Source organism: Octopus bimaculoides, chromosome 7, assembly GCF_001194135.2.
Source record: "Octopus bimaculoides isolate UCB-OBI-ISO-001 chromosome 7, ASM119413v2, whole genome shotgun sequence".
In the NCBI taxonomy this organism is placed as follows: Eukaryota; Metazoa; Mollusca; class Cephalopoda; order Octopoda; family Octopodidae; genus Octopus; species Octopus bimaculoides.
The window spans coordinates 63,069,379-63,088,559 of NC_068987.1; the positions used below are offsets into that span (position 1 = coordinate 63,069,379).

The window sequence follows — 19,181 nt, forward strand, 5'->3', positions numbered from 1 at the left end:
AGATTGCTAGGTCAGCGAACTGTTTGTTTCTATTTGTTATTCAGTTATCTCCCTTGAAATATGTAATTCTTTTGCTTTTCTTGTGTCATAAGATGACGTGAATTCCTCTGTTGTTGTCGATCATGTATGTTTAACCCTAGGTCAACCATGATCGCGCATACCTAGCTATGGTGAAAGATCTACCAACAGCATGATCATCAAATTTTTATTATTTTTTCCCCAGCATAGTGTATTTAGGTATACTTTATTTGGTATGTCCTTTGTTCTATTTTTTAAAAGGCAGTCTAATGTAATTTAAAAGGGATTCGATTGTTATTTCTAACATGTTGAGTGACCGCGGTTCTTTTGTGGAAATCCTGTGTTGAAACGAGGAAACGAGTCTTGTATTTTATTCAATGATAGTTGAGTCTTTTTTTATGTTTATCAGTCTTTCGTCACACGCCATCACTTGTTTTTAATATCAAAAATTAATTTATCTTTTGGTATGTTTCATCCCACTATCCATCAACTATAGCATCATTCATTCATTAATCAACTCTTGCAGCTTCTTTCTGATAAACAGTCATCGATCAGCTTGCTAGAAAAATAGCATTCTACTGCCTAAAACTATAAAACGACACTTTAGATAATGTAGTTCCAGACACACTTCTAAAAAGATGGATCGGCACGGCTGGAATATTTTTGATCAAAGTTCTGCTCGATCACAGTTGACCTTGGGCTGAACAGTAACAGGGCAGTCGTACTTCTTTTGACATTTTGCCGGTAACAACGAAGAATAAAAATAAGTACAAAAGTATTTAAAATATTCCTTATTTTATCGACACCTAAAGGCAAAGGGAACCTGACGTCGGCTGAATTTGAAATCAGAAGGTAAAGACGGACGAAAGTATTTTGATCGATGTGCAAACAACTTTGTCAGCTCGCTGCTTGTTAAGAAAAAAAAAATGTTCAAAATATTGATAAAATAAAATGAGCGTATTATCCGACTAAAAGAACAACGGCAAAGGTTTAATGAATGAAACCACTAAAATCTACCTCAAATCACACCTCTTCGTTTTACAAAAACAAAGATACATCATGAACAAAGTAGAATTCAAAGAAACCGGGGTTGGTCTGTGTTATAGGTAGGCAGGCAGATAGAGAGATAGACAGACAGACAGATAGATAGATAGACATGTGGATAGATGTTTGTAGAATTTTATATAAATAAAAATGCCTCACAATTTTGTACCATTGTAACAGCTATATAATCGTAAGGTATTTATATAAACATATATTCTACGCTCTCTTGTATTAGATCCTTTCTTACATTTAGTTTTATTGGATGTAGATCATGGGCTAAATTATCTATCTATATCTACAGGGTGCAGTGAATAAATTGTCTAAACTATGCAGAAATGAAAATAACACTGACATCTCATTTTAACAGATATATTTACCAAAATTACATAAAAATATCTTGAAATACTAAAGAGTAAATTTATTCAATAAAATCGCCATTGCCTTCAACCACAGCCTCCTGCAACTTTTCTGGATAGTCTCCTTCTTTAAGTTGGTGAATGCTGCCTTAATCCTTGCCTTCAGTTCATCTTTAGTGTTACAAGGAGTTTTCTTGGTCTCTCGCTGAACCGCACCCCACACATAATGATCAAGGGGGTTGCAGTCTGAGGAGTTAGGTGGCCAAATGTTAGGGGTGATATCACAGAAATTGTCTGACAGCTATGATTGAGTTCTTTTGCTTGTATGGCATGGTGCAGAGTCCTGTTGCCAGATATAGTGTCTTCTAGCAGCCACCATCTTGACCCAGGGCAGTACTACATCCTCCAAGCGCTTGATGTAGGCCTCCACTAGTGATCACTCCTAACACCCTGATGTTGACTGGATGTTTGATTTTTATCACTCTCGGTACATGTTTTGGGGACACAGCAAACCAACGGTCCTGTGTGTTCACCATCTGATCGTGGAAGAAATTTTTCCAGTTTGAGAAAAACCAAAGCATGTTCGTTTGGAGGGGATGCTTGAGTTTGTTCAAAAGCTTTGTAGCGTGGTCTTACCTCTTGTCCTTGATGGCTTGGGATAAAAATTGGCCCTTTCTCATCTTGTATGAGGAATACCAAATATCTTAATGTACTACCTATCTGATAAGAAACTCAGACACTCCCATGTCTCTGGCGATGGACCTGATTGACTAGGGGGACTGTTGTCAATCATGGCCTGGATCTCACCAACAAATTCAGGAGTTCTTTTCTTATCAGAAAGATCAGAGTAAATTTTCTGAGCTGCTGTATCTTTGTAATCACCATTAGACTCATTCAACTCTTTCCAAATCCTCTGCACTGTCCTCAGATGGACATCCAAAATACACTAAAATGTTTGTATTGGAGCTTTCAGTGTGAATGCCAAGCAGTACAGCATGTTGTTTCCAAATTTTTGGCAGATTACTTTATGCTTGTGCTAGAACAACACTGTTGCATGGTAGTGAGACACAGGCCTTGAACACAGAGAACTTGACGAAACTGAAAAGAAATGAATCCAATATGCTCTCTTAGATGTGCAATGTAAGTATGCATGAATGACAGTATAAATGTACTGAGAGAAAAACTAGGCATAAGAGGAATCGGATGTAATGAGCAAGAAAAAGGACTACTCTGGTAAGGACATGTGATGCATATGGATGAGGACAGTTAAACAAGGTATTGTTGCACACTCAAGGTGGATGGAGCTTGTGGAAAATGGTGACCCAAGAAGACAATAAAATGAAGTGGTGACAACTGATCTCAGGACTCTGGGCCTCATAGATGACTGGTGATACACGGTTCTTGAAAAGACGTACCTGCCTCAGTGAAACAGATTTCTGAAAGTGCTATATCTGTGTGTGTGTGTGTGTATCCAAATTGAGTGAGTGGAGGAGGTAAAATCCAGGCTACATATGTTTCCTAGCTAGCATATTCTCTGATGTACTAATTAGTGAATGAGGGATACTCAGCTAGCTATTCACCAGGCCGAAGATACCTTAACTATATGAACGTTACAGTGTTGTTAAGGAATCCCAACTCACCAAAGATATAATTTGAAATGAGTGGTGAAGTGCTTGAAGCTTACAAACTTTCTGCATTTAGATCCTTGGATCTTATAATTACACATATATGTATGTGTGTGTGTATGAACAAATGGATCTTTTGGCCAATCTCCTCCTCAAATCACCCCATTCTCCCCACCTGTCATCTCTCTAACTGCAGCTCTCACTTGATACCACTTATTTTTCTTGTTACCTGGAACCATTTCATTTATTATTCATACTTCATATATTAATACTGTTCTCTCCACCCACAATTTACATACTGAGCTCCCCAATTATCTTTACTCTTCCACTACCATACATCTCTCTCTCTCTCTCTCTCCATGTGCATTACACCTGCCTCTTTCTCTCCCCCCACCCCACATTCCTGCAACCCATCCATCTATCTGTCATATCTCTCTCATCTTTCCCCTGCATACTGTATCATCACTCTTATCCTGATACTTCTCCCCCTGCCTCCACTTTCTTCTACACCCTTATCTACCCTCCAACTCATGCATCGTTTGTTATTCCCCTACAAATTATCCACTATTCACTACATCAAGCTTTCAACCTTATCCAACCTTTACAGATGCTATCTCCCCTCTTCTCATCCATTCCCCCATTTCTCACTTCACAATTTACTGTTGCAACCTGCCAACCACCCACCTGCCCTTCTACCCTCCTGCATTTGTGGTTCCCCTATTCCCTCATTTCTACTTACCTTGTACCTTGAGAGGGGGAGGGCACTTGAACACTTCATCACTGCTATTATATCTCTTTCCAACTCCACCTGATCATTCTCACCCTCTCTTCTAAATGTGAGTAGTCATATAGTTCCCCTACTGCAAGAAACCTGTTCTGCTTTGATACCTTCTCTCATACTTTAACATCTGATATACTAACATAAAGCGCTCCCACTAACACTGAGGTTCATAGTCTTGCTTAGCTACATGGCAATGTCATTACTGCTGGTAGCATGAAAAAAGCACGCAGTAAACGCTGTAAAGTGGTTGGTACAAGGAAGGGCATTCAGTTAAAAAACCATGCCAAATCAGACACTGGAGCTGGATGCAGTTCTTGGACCATTAGTTTCTGTTAAATCATCCAACTCATTCCAGTATGGAACATGGCCACTAAATGAAGAAGGAGGAGGAGGAGGTGGTGGTGGTGGTGGACGGACAGACAGATATCACACCTTTCTGTCTAAAATGGGGAGGATACTTTGGATAATGTAGTCTCAGATAATGTGTATGAAAAAAAGATGGAGTTATCATATGTCAGGTCAAGACCAATTTCATCATGAATTCATGGGAAAACATATATGCACACACACACACACACACAATAGGCTTTTTTCAGTTTCCATCTGCCAAATTCATTCACAAGATCTTTGCTTGGCCTGGTGCGATAATAGAAAACACTTGGCTCATGTGCCACATGGTAGGACTGAAGCAAGGTCAATGTATTTAGGAAGCATACTTCCTAAGCACACACCTATACCTACACTTCAATATTTATGAATATTATAATGATAATATTTATGAACCTGTGCACTCCAACTAGCAAGCCCACTCACAAAGCTTGGCCAGCCTGGGGTTATAGTAGCAGGTACTTATCCAAGGTACCACATTGCAGTACTGAACCTGGAACCATGTAATTGGGAAGCAAATTTCTTATCATACATCCATGCCTGTGTCTATATATATATATATATGCATAGAGAGAGAGAGAGAAAAGAAAAACAGATGACAAAGGAATAAATGGTTATCTGTTTCTGTTATAAGATCCAGTGAACTCATAGTTCTTATAACTTCACTGGAAGCTCTGATGTAATTATAAGGTGTTATTCAGGCACTCAACAATAAGTCCACTGCATCTTATAGCAGAAACAGCTGTAAGCTAATGAAGTTCATAAGATAATTATTCATTCCTTTGATATCTCTTTTTCTTATTACCACTTTAAATTTGTCTAACACTTTGTTCTGAAACATATGTATATTGAGTTCTACACCAGGTTATTGGTCTCACTATGCCCAAGTGAAATATTAAAACAATATATAAATGTATGTATACATATATATAGTAATAATAACAATAATCCTTGGATGGAATTTAGAAAAGACATCTATCTCTGGCAATGAGTGAATTTTCAGTGATTGAGTGCTGGATAAAATGCCTTGTAGTATTTGTTCTGGCTCTCTGCATTCTGAGTTCAATTTTTGCTGAAGTCAGCTTTGTCATTCATTCTTTCTGGGTCAACAAAAAACAGTACCAGTTCAGTTGGTGGATTGAGATAACTGTTGGTGCATTAGATTGGATGCCTTGTAGTATCTGTTCCATCTCTGTGCATTCTGAGTTCAAATCTAGTTCTTCTCTCAGGAGTTGGGACTGACAGTATCAATAATTTATCAAAAGACATTAGAAACCTAGATTCTTTGGTTTGACTGCTAATATCTCCACATCACTGGCACATAACCATAAATTTAGGGAAACATTTACTGTTAGTTAAATCAACATTAATACTTGACTAAGTACTTTATTTTATTCATCCTGAGAAGTTGAACAGCAAAGTCACATCCAGCAGAAATTGAACTCTGAATGTAAAGAAATATAACTAAATGCTTAAAAGCATTTTGTCTGCTGTTTTACTGTTTCTTGAATATGTATCAAGCAAGAATCAGCAAAATCAAATAAAGACAAAGAGGAGGAAAAGAAAAAGAATAAGACCACCTTGGTATCTATTTGTATGTGACTTCATTTAATACTAAGATTTTAAAAACTTCTGAGTATGTTTACAAAACTAAGAAATATTTTAACTTATGGATTACAATTTATAGCGAGAAAGTTAAAAAAAAAAACAAACATTATAAAAGGGTAATGCGTTTCTGAAGAAAAAAAAAGTAATTTATAGTAATGAAAGTGATGACGTCACAAGGGATATAACTCCACTGTGAATGTAGAAGAGTTATATTACTTAAAAGTTCAAGCTATACACAGTACAAAGGAATACTTTTAAATTAAAACCAGTTACTTTTAGATTTTTAACGGCCTGAATGCTTACTCTAAAACTTCATTATGATTCAGATAGTATCCTGCACATTAATTTCTACTTTGATGCTTGAGAAACGAAGTTACCCGTATAAAAAAAGAAAATAAAAAACAGACACAAGTCCATGAGGCAGGCTCTACGCTAGGGGTTTGCAAACCAGGATATGCATATCCTTGGGGGTATGTGTATCCCTAGGGGAACACAGGAGCAATTGCATGAGTAAGTGAGGCTTGTAAAAAGACTGGAATTTTGAAGTAATCACGACTATGTAAATGCTACTATTATGTTTAGAAAATGTGTGGAGAGCCTTTTGTTCTCATCCATTTCCTGTTGTGAATAAGGGTTTTAAGCAATTTTCATAATCAAAAACGAATTTCATGCAAGTCTTTCAACTGAGAATGATATGTGGGTGTATCTCTCTGGAGCTGCCTAAAACAGAGTCACTCATTCAGAAGATCCAAGCTTATTATCCTCATTAAGAAAAAAAGTAACATTGAATTAAATAAAATTATTTCTCACATAAGCACAAGGCCAGAAGTAGGTAGGGAGGGAATAGCTGGGTATATCAACCCCAATATTGAGATACTTTATTTTATCAGCAATAGAATAATGAACGATAAAGCTGATTGTAGGGGAATTTAAGCTCATTAAATTAGGTTAAATTAATAACAAAGGCACCAGTGTTGGTGCCATGTAAAAGTGCCCATGCTCATGCCACATAAAAGCGTCCAGTACACTCTGTGAAGTAGTTGGCATTAGGAAGAGCATCCAGCTGTAGAGTCCAAGCTAAAATAGACAAACAGAGCACAAGCAGCCCTTGAGCTGGCTAACTACTGTCAAACTGTCCAACCCATGCCAGCATGGAGAACAGAGATTAAATGATGATGATGATGAGTACATGTCTATTATCTGTTCTATAGTATTCAATCAACCATTTAACATTATATTCTTCACGTAGGGTATGCTAACACTTTTGGACATGAGGAAGAGATATGCCAGTAGAAAATGTTAGAGAATCCCATATTGACGCAATCACTTGACCAGCTAGAAATGGCAGCCAAATCTCCCTCTAATCCCATCCAACCACTAAAAAAAACAAGGAAAGATACATTAGATTGTTTTGCCCAAGATCAGACCAAATAAAAGGACAATATAGTCATGACTGAAATGCCTCTGATCATAGATCTGTCTGATCAAGTCTGATCTAGGACTAAACAACTGTGTATATAGAGTGCATATTTTAAGCATGCCAGACAAAATGCTTAGCAGCATTTCATCTGTCTTTATATTCTGAGTTCAAATACCACTGAGATCAACTTTGCCTTTCGTTCTTTAGGGATCAATAAAATAAGTACCAGTTAAGCCCTGGGGTCAATGTAATCAACTAGTCCCTCCCACTCAAATTTCAGGCCTTTGGGCTATTGTAAAATTGGATTATATAAAGATAACTTATCATGTCAAATATTTGTGGAACAGAGCTTGATAATCTGTCTAACTCTGTCAACTTGACAATAAATTATGAGTTAGATCTGTTGTCATCAAGAAAACTGATGTCAAATAAAAATAATACATCTTGCTTAGCTGAGTTTTGGATGCATATGTATGTATGCTGCTACGTGTAAAGCGAAAGAGTATTTGTGTGTGTGTTTCTACAATGTTTTATTTCGTTATCTGAATACTGATTTCTTATACATACACAATGATTAATGTCGAATATTTAAGTGAAGCAGTGTTTGATATTTAAAGTTAAAATCATTTAAAAGCCAATACAATATGTAAGTGTAAGCATGGCTATATAGTTGAGAAGCTTGCTTCCCAATCATGTCATCTTGGGTTCAGTCCCACTGCAAGGAACCCAACTCAAATGTCTTCTACTACAGCTCTGCACCAATCAAAAGCCTTCTGAGTGGCTTTGGTTGATGGAAAGTGAAAGAAACCTGTTGTATGTGTGTGTGTGTGTGTGTGTATACATATAAATTTGACATGGGCGATTCTTTCTTGTCTTGGGATTCACGGTCAAATGGCTAGGTGGAATTGCATGAAAAATTACACATCTTTTGAAGCTTTGTAAAATTTTGTAACTGAAAACTGAATAGAGGTCTGTTGAACACTGTTCTTATTCACAAGTTTTATTATTATTATTACTAGTCATCTAACTCCAATTGGTGACACTATGACGTTCCAGAACTCCATAGTATTTTCAAGTAGCTAAAGTGAGTTAATGAATCACCAGTTCTATCAACTGATAGTAATCCACTAACTTACTTGGTTGACCCAAGACTGGACATTGACTGAAGAGGCTCTTTTGAACAGAATGTGTTGTGTAGTTTCACTGAATGAAGATCAATACATCCAACTTCACATATGCTATACTGCTCCCCATGTCTTTGCCATGATCCTGGAGTCCAGGGATTTTTCATCATTGAAGTTAACTCCTCTCTATACACACTATTGAATGGCTCTTGACTCTTACAAGTTCCTCTGCTCTTTGACAGGTTTTGTTTTTCATCTCACAAAGTGTCCAAATTACTCTTCTCATTAAGCAAGCTTGGTGGCATTGACAGTTTAGTTGCTGACAACTTGACCATGTGATAGGTTGTACTGGGTTACATTTTACCAGTAACCATTGGGGGTGATCTGACATAAGTGCCAGACATAATTTACTGTTTGATTTAATACCACTATCTGGCAAAGTCTACTCTATTGTAACTATTCAGGATAAATCTATGGAATGGAGACAACTTCCTCCTACTAGCCTCTTAGACTCTGCGAAAGAGTAAAGGTTGTTGCTTGTTAATCACTGATCAAGTCAGTTATAAAGAATGATATTCTTTACTGATAATACTCCTCCATCCATTACAACTATTGATACCAGAGGCTTTGGTCAGCTAAAGGCAATAGTAGTGGACACTTGTCCAAGGTGCCATGCAGTGGGACTGAACATGAAACCATGTAGTTGGAAAGCAAAAGTTTCAACAACACAACCATACCATTCACCCCCACACACACATACTAATTATTACTGGTGGCGCACCAGCATGGCCGCAGCCTCAAGGCTGAAAGATATAAAAGAATACTCATACATCCACACCTCTCTCTCTCTCTTTCTCTCTCACACACACACATCCACCTCTCTCTCTCACACACACACACATGCACGCACGCACACACTTTGAAGGTATTTTTCACTTCTTTTTTAAGACAGTTATTATTTCTTCCTGGTATATAAAATGTTTGCTTCATTCCTTTATCAATTTCTGCTCAATTTATATATACCAAACTTTTGTGATGTCATCACCTCTTATATATTGTGTGGCTAAACATATTACTAATGTATTTATGAGGGGATGCTGAACAGTTCCTGGCTTTGAGGGTATCATGAAAGGCCTGGCTGGAGGCCCAACCTTCCGAATTCTTTTACAGGGCTTAAAAAAACTGAAGGACCGCTACAAGTGTGTGAATCTGAGAGGGGGAATATGTTGAATACACTCATAATCAACTGACCCTTCTGTATTCTCTTTTACCCAAAGGTAGGAACTTCTCAGCAACCCTCATAAAAGTGTATAATATGCATTTTATATAGTGTGTACTATTAATTTTGGGGGTTACAAAATATATAATATGCATTAACTTGTCTTTACTATTAAGATATATAGAAAAAGATGTGTTTTGTCAGATTTTGTCAAAAATATTGAAAAAATTCAAATGTTTTAAACAAAGCAAAAACCAAATTCAAAAGTGATCTTTGAACTTCCTAAATGAACACATGGAAGTCCTGTCATCAGCCCTCAATGGGTGTGTGTGTGTGTGAAACATAATCTTGTATATTCTTTGAGCAATTCAAAAGCTGAAGCCTACCCACTCCTTTTATTTACAAGATCTGCCTGTTCCAAAATGCAAACAAAGTGAGAATAATCTTTATTTGCGGATTATCCAATTATCCATTAATTAACAAAAAAAACAAAACAACCTGAATGAAGAGTAAAAGGTTTTTTCTTTTGCATATTTCAGTCGATCCATTGTTGTTCTGTGAGTACAGAGATGTAATAGGCGTGACAACTTTCTTAGTGTAAACAATTTCATTATCAAATGCTTCTGTTAAAATACTTTTATTAATGAATATTTTCACTCTTTCAATAGAAGCATATACAGCAATACTTCACTTTACAAGGAGCTGCTTTATAAGACCCCAAGTTTATGAGTTTTATTTTTCAAGCACAAGATCCAAATTTTGAATGATGTGCAAAAGTTTCTACTACCATAACAAATGTGTTACTGAGAAATTTACAGAGAGCGAAAAAAGCTTCATCTAAGCAAACAACTCTAAACATTTTTTTAAAAAAGAAATCTACAAGTCTGTCTATGAGTGCTTGTGAAGTGGTGATTACATCTACAAGTCATGGTGTGCATGAGTCTAGTGTGAGTGAAAGTGATCCAGAAAATGATTATAATAATAGTATTTTTTATTCAAAAGAAGTAAGATGGAAAGGAGCTTCAGCTAGGGTCCTCACAGGCAAGGCACATAAGTATAAAGTCTTCTGGAAACCAACTGGATCTGCCAATGCCAGATTTTGACACAACAATGCCCTATCATACAAACAATGGACTATAAGAACTGTTGTAATTCAAATCATCCATAGTCTGATATGATATTTCGGAGTAAAAACTCCTTCTTCAGATATCCCTAGGAATTGATGGAGTCACTGATATAATTGGTTTTGCAACAGCACATTTTTTTTTCGGAAGCGTCTCAGCAGTGTTCTCAAGAAGCTCCTACCGGAATTCCTCATGAGAAGTGTGTGAGGTCGGCCATGTCTCATTCTTGTGTGTGCTGGCACATCCGTTAAGATTTACTATATATATATATATATATATATATAGTAAATCCCAAAAAGAACAAACACAAAAAAGCAACAACGCGAGGACGTGGTACATGTAATGTATTAGCAGACGCTCAGGAAAGGAAAGAAAGATGGTTTAACGTTTCGAGCAGATGCTCTTCTTTGGAAACAGAGGAAAGTCCAATAGAAAGGAAGAGGGAGGAAGAAAAAAATCGCCAACGAATCACATGTGGTTACATTTTGAAAATATATATGTGTGTGTGTGCATGTGTGGGTATATATCTTTCTGTCTCCTTGTTTAGATATTGCATGATAGCCATAAACAAGTGGTAATGTCATAATGTCATACAATCAGTTTCATCCATTTTCAGTCTTCTGTGAAAAACATGTCTGACTATGGAGTAATACAACCACGTAACAACCGGTGTTGGTTCGTATACTTCCTTCGTAACATAGCGGTTCGGCAAAGGCGGTACCCCAGTATTGTCGCAGTTCAATGACGGAAACATGTAGAAGATGAAAGACATGTCTAAAAGTTATGAAATATTAACACACACTCACACAACTAACACAATGAAATTGAATAGATCTTGCAGTTTGAGGTTTGGTGCGTCAGCCTTTTATTATTATTGGAGTCATCATTATTACAAATTTTACTTACGAGGCAAAAATGTCAAGATACAAAACAGGATGAACCTTCTAGACACTTTCCGAATACGATACAGAAAATAAGAAAATAAATAAAGAATATTATAAAGGATTTAATCAAATACATACAAATATTTACTTTATCTAGATTAAAAAACAGAAAGATAGAAATAAGGAAATCAACATAGATAACAAAAACTGAAAGCTATTTTGATAACAGAAAACTGAAAACTATTTACTTTGATAAGCTATTTACTTTGAAAGCTATTTACTTTGATAAATCAAAAATATTTTGATAATGTATACAGATAAAGAGAGAAGATAATTTAATGTGCCCTATTACGAATCATTAGAGAAAGACGTATTAGTTGGCAATAAAAAAAAAGTGTACATTTCTTTCAGTTTTGTTTTCTTTTATCTTTCAGTACAGCAGACATGTATCTTGAATGAAAGAAAAAAGGAAGTTTAATAGCATTAAAATTGTCAGAGTGGCTGTTTTCTGACATACACACATATATATATATACTCCTTGACAAAGAAAAAACGTGAATATTTTCTTAAAGGATGATTATTATGGAAATCTATTAGCTTGCTGAATAATCATGGGGAAAAAAAACGAACTTAGAGTATAGTGTCCGGGTTGAAAATACAAGATGAGGAAAAAACGAGAATAAATAGAATTAGGAATGTCTATAATAGTGTAAAATGAGAATTTATATAAGGTGGTTGTATGAAATGAGTGAGAGAATTGGAGAAAGTGGTTGTTGATGTAAAGAAGAGAGAAAAAAAGAAGACAGAACGTGGAGACAGAAAATGTGGTTGATGATTGTGTAAAAGAGAAAGAAAGGGAGTCATGAAATGTGCTGATGTGAAGAGAGTGACAGTTAGAGCGAGCGAGAGAGTGAGTGATAATCAGAAAAGGTAATTGAGGTTGGAGAAAGAGAAAGAGAGAGATAAAAATACGGTGGTTGATTGAGGTGACGGAGAGTGAGAGTGTGAGTTAAAAATGGTAGTTGATGAAGTGAGAAAGAGTTAGAGAAAGAGATCAGAGACAGAGGGGTTGTTGATGTGAGTGAAGGTAACAGAAAGACAGAGTTAGAAAATGTGAGGAATGATAAGAGTGAGTGCGACAGAGAGCGTTAACAATGTGTGTGAGAGACAAAAAGAAGGAGACAGAGAAGATGGTTGTATAATGTGAGTGAAAGAGAGGAAAAAAAGGGGAAGGAACATAAAATGTACAGGCGCACAAAGATAGTATAGAAGTAAATGTGCATTAAACAAGTGAAGAAAGAAATACGTGTGTACGAGGAAAAAAGAGAAAAGTATCTATTTTATTTATAAGAAAGAGGACAGTAAGAGATAAATATAGATAGAAAAATCAGTGAAAGAGTGTGTGTATGTGTGAACGAATGAGAGGGAAAAAGATTGAAAACTAGAGAAATAAATAGAGAATGTACGTATGTGTGAGAGTGTATGTGCGTGAGTGAAGAAAGGACAGGAAAAACAATATGCGAGAATACAGAAAGAACTTAGGTTATAGTGGTTGGCGGTGTTGAAAGAGTAGGGCAGGTGCTTTTATGAACACGGAGTGCTAACAGAGGAGGAGTTGGCAGTGCTTACTTGTTCTTTAGTTATAGTAGTGACAGTAGCAGTAATAGTAGTAGTAGACATTATTCTTGTTATTATTGTTGCCGTGGCGGTTTTTTTCCCTCTCCAAAGCGATCCTTAAACCAACTGGTGTGCTAAGAGATACGACATATGTTCTAGATTCCAACACCATACTTTAAAGAAAAAAAGTTAAACTAAAGTGTCAAACAAACAAACGTAAAAAACAAAAGTCATTAAGAACAAAAGCAGTTTGAAAAACCGAATCCGACAGTTTAGAATAAACTGGTCTCTGGAACGATCAGTTCTTGTCATCTTCCCCGTGAGTAAATTCATGCCCTCATTTTATTCGATGCGTGTGTGTATGTATGTATGCATGTATGATTTTATAGTCATGATTATGGGCCACAGAAATTCATTAGGGAATGAGTATTTGTATGAACAAACATGAGTGAGTGTAAGTATGTGTGCATATGAGTATGTATGTGATAGAGACAAACAGAGAGAGAAAGAATGATAATTAGAGAGAGAGAGAGAGTGAGAGGACGAAGGAAAATTAATGAGAGAGAGAGAGGCGAGTGAGAGGAGACGGGGTTTTTTTTTGAGGAAGATATCGACACATGCTTGCATTCTGTATGTAACTTCCACAACATATTGCTCATCACATTTATGAGTGTTTTTCCCTCCGCGATATGATCGTATCTCATGGTCGATAACTGTTTATATGTATGTGTAAATAAATGCTTTTATCGGAAAATATAATGTGTTTACGTATATTTCAACAGAAACAAACATATGGTCATATAGATCATTTTTGCTCATACACATGCGTACGCATACTCACACACACATCTTTTTGAAAGAGATACATGTACACGCTCACACACATAATGTGTGTATGTGTAAATATTTGCGTTTGTGGGTGTGTTTAAATGAAAAGCATATTGCCACAAAGCGTAACTAATTCGTGAGTAAATGGGAAAATCTGGTCATACACAAATATTACATACATAGACACGTTTGAGTATGTATGGAAAAATAGTATCAAAGAATTTATGTATGTTTGTGGTAAACAAATAGATAGATAGAGAGAGAGAGAGAGAGAACGATAAGTGGCCTTGTTTCTTCGATAAGGCGTTGTTTTCAAAATACTCCGGCACGTTTATAGGCCTTTATCTATCCCTTCCTCATACCTGTTTATCTTAGTAAATTCTCATTTTTACCTTGTTCTTATACAGCTTTCTACAGACCTCAAAAGTGATTACTTGATTTGCTATAAACAGCAGCAGTATCTATCTAAAATCACATCCTATTTGAGAAAGGATAAACCAAAAAAAGCGATGAGGTGATGGATAGTCATGTGAGGAACACTTTTGATCAGGTTTATTGAGTTAGGACTGATCTAGGGTTAAACAAGATCTATTTTCTGATCAACAGAATTATAATTTTAATCATTACTCAAAAATAACTTTCCGAAAAGACTGTTTCCTAAAGATTAATCTAAATAACAGTATTGTTATTTCTAATTGTATATCGGTATGTTAATTTCATATCGTTGTTTTAGAATCATTGAAACTAGGTTCGTTATATCAGATTGCTTCAGAAACGTGTCACATCCTAGTTACCCTTAACTAACCCTTTATGACTGGTGCAGAAACTAGCCCACCATCCACCCGTTTCTCTGTCACCTAACTACTATCTGCTATTTTCTTCACTACGACCCACGTAGTCATTCGATCTGTTAGACATGACAAGCAAATTTCCTCTAAACTACACTCTTCCGTCTCAAAGAAAAAAAAAAAAAGCGGTACATTGCACAGTGTAACTTGAAAACAAAACTGGATGGTCACAATTAGAATGCTTTTGATCATACGTCTGCTTAATCAAGGCTGGGTTGTGGCTATACAACAACGAATCTTGTCCGCAGTCACCACCTCATTTTGTACTCGCAGTAATCACAATTCTCCAATGATTGTCTGTGTATGTTGCACGTTACCTTGCCCTTATAAGATATGTGTATGAATATTATTGTACACACGATTTAGGGGCATGTACACAAACACTTATAAAAAATTGGCGATTTACTCTGTCGGTACTGATTGTTTCTTGCTCGACACGATCCTTCAGAATATACTACCATCTCTCTCTACTCGTCTGATTGATCGTAGTGAACAGGAAATCGTAAGTAGTTTAGCAATGAAGTGACTCACCAGTTTCATACAAATAATTATACTCTACAGCTTGTATTGAGTACGCTTTGAGTATCTGAGTATGTACGTGTGTGTATGTGAGTGTGTGTGTATACAAACAAATGTATGTATGTGTGCGTGCGTGCATGTGTATATGTATGTATGTATGAATGTGTGTGTGCGTGCGTGCGTGCATGCATGCATGTATGTATGTATGTATGTACGCATGCATGTATGTATGTATTCACGTGTGTATGTATGTATACTGCTAGCAGCAGCGCTTGCAGCAGACGGCAATAACAATGCTCGAACAAAACAAAATATCTTCAGAATTGCATTAGGATTATCATTAATAATCGAAGAAGCTCCTAGAAAAACTATTGGACCATTCAGAAAATTAAACACAACCCCAGAGTATTCTCATCATCATCGTTTAACGTCCGCTTTCCATGCTAGCATGGGTTGGACGATTTGACTGAGGACTGGTGAACCAGATGGCTACACCAGGCTCCAATCTGATTAGGCAGAGTTTCTACAGCTGGATGCTCTTCCTAACGCCAACCACTCCGAGAGTGTAGAGGGCGCTTTTAGGAGTGGTTGGCGTTATTCTTTAGTAAAAAGCAAAGGCTTCTGTTTCATTTATTAGTGCACTAAAACATCCTCCAGATTTTGTCAAAGTTGTAGAGATTCTACTGAAGCAATACTGTTCTCTTTTCAGTGGTACTGATTTGGTTGATTTATGCTGTATCTATTGAAGTTAAACTAAATCCCTGATATATCAATCCTTAGACATCATAGTGGCTAATAAAATTAAACACAATGCAGCTGTAAAGCATCTTAAGTTACCCCCCAAGTATCTTGTAAACAGTATCGACATCAACTGATCCCTTTTGTCTATTTTTTGGAGAAAATGTATGGATGCTGTCTATAATACCTGAGCATTTTCTGTCCCTGTTTGTCATCCCAGCTTTCAAAAATGGAAATAAATTGCTTACAGTAAATTACTGTTTGCTTACTGGTCTCTCTTATTTAAGTATTAGAGGGAGAAAGAGAGAGAGAGAAAGAGTGATGAAGTAACAATAACTGATTTTGAAGAAAGCAACAATCTTCTAAATCTCAGCTACCAATAAGTAGTAAAGACTGCTTAACACAGCTTCTACACTCTAATGACATTTTGATTGCTTTAAGCGTGGGCCCCCAACATATGTCACATAACTCGGCTTCAGTAAGGCCACTCATAATCATTAATCATAACATTTTGATGGAGAAAATTATCCAATATGGGAGTCTGCAGAAAGGTAACTGCAGAGGTTTAAGTGTTTTCTAGTATAACCCAACATATTGCAATCAATAAAATCCACTCAAGCCCTGCAAAAGCGATGCAGCGGTGTCCAGCTCAGGAATTGTGTTAGCCCTTCCAAGACTTTCCTTATGTGTATATATATATATATATGGTGCCCCAACATGACTGCAGCTTTAAGGCCCGAGACAAGTTAAAGAGTTCTACATAACTTTCACATCTTTGCTCTAGGGAGTAGAGTTTTAAACTTTTACCATCTCTCCTAGATAATCTTGGTGCAGCAACATTGAATAGCTTCTAGTTCCATACCAACACTTTACATTGACCATAGCTGAGAGCAATAATCCCAATAGCTGAGAATGAATGTCTCCAGGTGACATTCTTGTGAAGGATCTTGCAATGCATTCTACTAATTTGCACATTGTTGCCATAGGTGCATGAAACAAACCATCATTACTCATATTAACTTTCAGGTTGTGCAGTAGTTGTAATTCTGGGATTGCAGTATCTCTTGTCCTATATATCCTGATTGTGGCAAGTGTCCTATATATCCTGATTGTAGCAAGTGTTTAAAGTTTTCTGTCATTAAATTGCTTGTGCTATCTTCAGCATATTTGCATATTGTATTTAGGTCTTACTGGGGATTTGAGACATTATCAAGGTTCTTGATTGCCTTTGATACTTACCTGTCATCAATATTGCTAGTGAGAGTGCTGCTTGTGCAATTGAAGGTATGCCTGAGAATACAGCTATAAACAAATATGGTTCCTAAAACAGTTTCCTGGTGGACTCCATTCAGCATTAATGTTTCCCATGGAAGCACATCTTAACCACTCTTAGTTTTCCAATTTTGGTGAGATCATCATGATCAACTTTATCAAAGGCCTTTGCAAAGTGAAGATATATCACATATACATTTGAATAATTTAGCTGCCATTTCAATACCCAGGCATAATGCTGTAGGAGCTTTGTAAATCTACTCAGGTAGAAATTATGCTGGTTGTTTGTACGCAAGTCATTTATTTCCCAGAAATGTGATCAGTTTCTCATTGATAATTTAGTTCTGCAATTTTGTTGATGTGTGAAGTTAGAGAAATAGACTTTTAATTTTTATCATCTGCTCTTCTTTCTCTTTTATTGATATAGTATAATATGCTTTGTTTTAACCTTTTGGAGAATTTTTACCAGTGAGTAAGCTTTTAAATTCTGGAATAGTTTTGCTAAAGCTTGTTTTCATGTTATTACGAGAATTATTGGAAAGCTACCAGGTTCTGTTGCTGAGTTTAAACTCATTTCACCTGTGGCTGACAATACATCTTTCTCCTTTATGCTGATGTTATCAATTATTGCACTTCGCTCCCATAGAATTGCAATGTTGAAGAACTCATTTGGCTTATTTATTTACATGTTTTCCAATGAGGTGGTGACAATACTTTAGAATTGTTCATTCAGTATTTCCTTTATCCTTTTGAGGTCTGCAGCCAGCTATTTTTTTGGAATAATGGTCTTATTTTGTAAAGTACAAAAACTAATTATTTTGCAAATCAATAAAAGCTTTAGAGTTTGTTTCCTAATTTTCTGCAGCTCTGGTTTATTTGTGTTTCTTCCTTTTTCATAAGAATGTTTGATTTGCTTTTCAATATCTAGAAATATTCCCTTTAGGTAGTATTTTTCACTGTTCTTGAGTTGTTCACATAAGCAATTTGAGATCTATATTTTTTTGTGCTTTTTGTTTTGGACTCTAATCAGAAGACTAATAGATATTGTATACAATGTGTAATATACATATATATGTATGTATGTGTGTGTGTGTGTGTGTGTGTATGTATGTATGTATTTTTTTTTTTTTTTTTTTTTTTTTTCTTTTCAAAGTTTCAGCTCAGAGCTGCGGCCATGCTGATGCACCACCGTGTATGTATATATATTATATATATGTATATGTATATATATATGTATATGTATATAAATATTATATATATTATATATATATTCAATATATATAAATATATAGGCATGGGGAGAAGCTTGCTTCCCAACCACAGTTCTGGGTTCAGTCCCACTGTGTGGCATCTTGGGTAAGTGTTTTCTACTATAGCCTTTCGCCAACCAAAGCCCTGTGACTGGTTTTGGTAGATGGAAACTGAAAAAAGCCCATTGTGTGTGTGTGTGTGTGTGTGTGTGCTCGCATGAGTGTGTGTGTGTCTTTATGTTGGTGTTTGTTCCCCCCGTCAATGTTTGCCAACTGGTGCTGGTGCGCTTATGTCCCTGTAACTTAGAAACCAATAAAATAAGTACCAGGCCTAAAATAGAAACCAATAAAATAAGTACCAGGCCTAAAAAAAAAAATAAGTACTGGAGTTGATTCATTTGGCTGACAATTCTTCAAGTCAGTGCCCCAGCAATGTCACACTCTAATGACTGAAATGCAGTGGCCGTTGCCAGTACCGCCTGACTGGCCTTTGTGCCGGTGGCATGTAAAAGCATCTAC

General features: G+C 36.3%; 1 protein-coding gene and 1 long non-coding RNA gene across 2 annotated transcripts in view; one reads left to right on the forward strand and one right to left on the reverse strand.

Annotated features, from left to right (window-relative positions):
• Positions 1 to 11,541: 11,541 nt before the first annotated feature.
• LOC128248388 (uncharacterized) lies at positions 11,542 to 13,315 on the reverse strand. The gene is made up of 2 exons (XR_008264628.1): positions 13,220 to 13,315; positions 11,542 to 12,040 (listed from the first exon to the last, which is right to left on the reverse strand). It is a non-coding gene; the product is annotated as an uncharacterized LOC128248388 (long non-coding RNA).
• Positions 12,661 to 19,181, forward strand: part of LOC106878089 (nucleolin) — a 25,465-nt gene continuing 18,944 nt past the window's right edge. Inside the window, exon 1 of the mRNA XM_014927189.2 lies at positions 12,661 to 13,526. The gene's annotated coding sequence lies outside the window, so the exon portion shown is untranslated. The remainder of the gene's footprint in view (positions 13,527 to 19,181) is intronic.